Below are 3,023 nucleotides of genomic sequence, written 5' to 3'. Positions count from 1 at the left end.
ATTGATTCTTTTCCAATCGAGATGTATGGATCCATGTGTCTACATACCTAGATTCTGTTCATGGATTAACGAAAATGTGCAAGAGCTCTATTTGCCTCTGCCATTCTATGAGTCGCTTCCTTTTTGCGTATGGCACCCCCACTCCCTTTGGCAGCATATACTAATTCGGAACTTAATTTAAAAGCCATATTTCAACCCAGACGCTTTTGGAATGCTTCTAATAACCAACGAATGGCAAGTGCTCTTCCTTTTTTAGATCCTATTTCAATCGGAACTTTCCGTGTCAATCCTTTTTATTACGTCTTGTTTTTACTCCTATATTGGGAGTTACTCTACGTATTGCTTGACGTAAAACCAATAGTGGATTTGTTTCTGTCTTTTGTTGAATCTTTTTCATGGCTCGATAGAAAATTTGATAAGCCAATGATTTTTTTCTATCTTTCATAATACGGTTAACCACCATGTTAACTAATCGATTACGAAAAATTGGATCGGATTTTGCAGTTCTTTTTTCTGCAGTACCTCGACGTGACATGAGCGTGAAAGAGGTTCAAGAATCCGTTTTCTTTTTATAAGGGCTAAAAATGAATCACTTATTTTTTTTGGCTTTTTGACCCCATATTGTAGGGTGGATCTTGAAAGATAGGAAAGATCTCCCTCCAAGCCGTACATACGACTTTCTTCGAATACAGCTTTCCACAGAATTCTATACGGATCTATGAGATTGAGTATGGAATTCTATTTACTCAGTTTAAATTGAGTATCTGTTTCCCTCCTTTTCCCGCTAGGATTGGAAATCCTGTATTTTCCATATCCATATGATCGAGTCCTTAGGTTTCGGAAATAGTGTAATGGAAAAACAAGTGCTTCGAATCATTGCTATTTGACTCTGACCTGTTCTGAAAAAGTCGAGGTATTTTGAATTGTTTGTTGACACGGACAAAGTAAGGGAAAACCTCTGAAAGAATTTCCATATTGACCTTGGACATATAAGAGTTCCGAATCAAATCTCTTTAGAAAAAATATCTTTTGTCTCATGGTAGCCTGCTCCAGTCCCCTTACGACACTTTCGTTATTGGGTTAGCCATACACTTCACATGTTTCTAGCAATTCTCATGGCATCATCAAATGATACAAGTCTTGGATAAGAATCTACAACACACTAGAACACCCTTGTTGACGATTCTTTACTGCGACAGCATCTAGGGTTCCTCGAATAATGCGATATCTCACACCGGGTAAATCCTTAACCCTTCCTCCTCTTACTAATACTATAGAATGTTCTTGTAAATTATGGCCAATACCAGGTATATAAGCAGTGATTTCAAATCCAGAGGTTAATCGTACTCTGGCAATTTTACGTAAGGCAGAGTTGGGTTTTTTGGGGTTGATAGTGCAAAAGTCGATAGATAAGGCACCCTTACTGTCCCTCTATAGAACCGTACATGAGTGTTTCACCTCATATGGCTCCTCTCGAGTTGGGTGTGAGCAAAGCAGAATTCTTGTTTCCTTTTAGGTGACTCAGGCTACCGAGGATGTCCCTCTAGTGCATGGCATCCACACTACCGAGGCTATGCAATGCCTTCCAGGTGACCTAAGTATGTTGTGCCTGCAAGTGTGTAGGCCCCACTACCGACCAAGGCCATGCAATGCCTTCCAGGTGACCTAGGCTTGATGCCTTCTAGGTGACCTAGGCATGTTATGCCTATGGGTATGTGGGCATGTACGCCACCGAGGATGTCCCTCGGGTGCGTTGCATCTCCGCTACCGAGCCTATCCCTCTGGTGTGTGGCATCCACAATACCGAGGCTATGCAATGCCTTCAAGGTGACCTAGGCATAATATGCCTTCCAGGTGACCTATGCATCCTGCACCTGCAGGTGTGCAGGCTTTCATTATTGTATACTATTTGAGAGAAGGCATAACTGAAACTAAGTTTTGCTACCTACTGTTTGAATAGAGATATAGCTTAAGTTTGACAGTCTACTGTTGTCAGCAAAAGGCTAGGTGCGGCACAAGTGATGACTAGGTCGGACGGGTATTCTCAGCACATGCCAACCTAAGATATAACTTAAGTTTCGCTATCTATTGTGAACATGTATATGACTTAAAGTTTACTATCTACTGTTGAAACAGAGATATAACTTGAGCTCTATTGTTTCTACCTGGTAGCTATCTGTCGTAGAGACTTACAATAGCTAGGCTAGATACCGGCTAGCCAAAATATTGCTAGGTGGTCATAGGCGTACCTTTGCCAAAATAAGGTCTCCGCCGCAAGGTCGGAGGCCCAGAAGCCCTCGTAGCTCCAACGTAGGGGAAGGGTTGGCCCCTCCAGCTTGAGTCGTCCGCCAAAGGGTTTTGATCTTGCGGACCTTCGAAGCACCCAGGGCCTTCTTGCTGGGGCCTAAAGTCCTTTTCCCCCGGCCGACCCTACCCGTACTGAGCCCGACAGGGGAGGCCCGCTAAGAGCTCTGATCATCCGGAGCCTAAGGTGGGGCCCCCTCATGTCTACAACCTATCAGGCTCCATTATGGTGAGGGCTGTCGGGGTGGCTCAGCCCTCATCATTGGGGTATTGTATCATCAGCGGCCGAGTTGGTGGCGGCAGAAGGGGGTCGGAGGCTTGGAGACCTGCTCAAGGGCCCACTCCAGTCTTACGACCCTTGTGTCCCCCGTCGCCGGATTCCTCCCGTGCAGGTGTCCTGCCTGCCTTCCAAGGTACTTCTCCCAGGGCGTCGGCGGGGGCTGTGCACACTGGAGCCCGTGGTTTCCCCAGAGCCCTTTTCCATCCGGGGAGGCCAATGAGGCTGTCGGGCGAACCGGCTCTCGAAGCTGGAGTAGTCCTGACTACTCCTTCTCAACTAGGATGGACTCAGAGCCTCTTTCACGTGGTTGACGTCACGATTGCTGTGTCGATGGCGTTGGCGGGGTCTGCGCGCCCCGGAGTCCTGGGCACCCTTGGAATCCTCTTCCGCCGGAGGGGGTCGAGGAGGAGGATGCCGGGCAGCCAAACTCTCCAAAGAT

The 3,023-nt window shown here is 46.5% G+C and overlaps 1 pseudogene; it reads right to left on the bottom strand.

Moving 5' to 3' along the window:
• The window catches only part of LOC133907455 (small ribosomal subunit protein uS7cz/uS7cy-like), a 658-nt pseudogene extending 4 nt beyond the window's left edge, over positions 1–654 (bottom strand).
• Positions 655–3,023: the final 2,369 nt, after the last annotated feature.

This window comes from Phragmites australis, chromosome 24 (assembly GCF_958298935.1).
Source record: "Phragmites australis chromosome 24, lpPhrAust1.1, whole genome shotgun sequence".
NCBI lineage: Eukaryota > Viridiplantae > Streptophyta > Magnoliopsida > Poales > Poaceae > Phragmites > Phragmites australis.
This window is presented reverse-complemented; position numbering and strand designations above follow the sequence as displayed.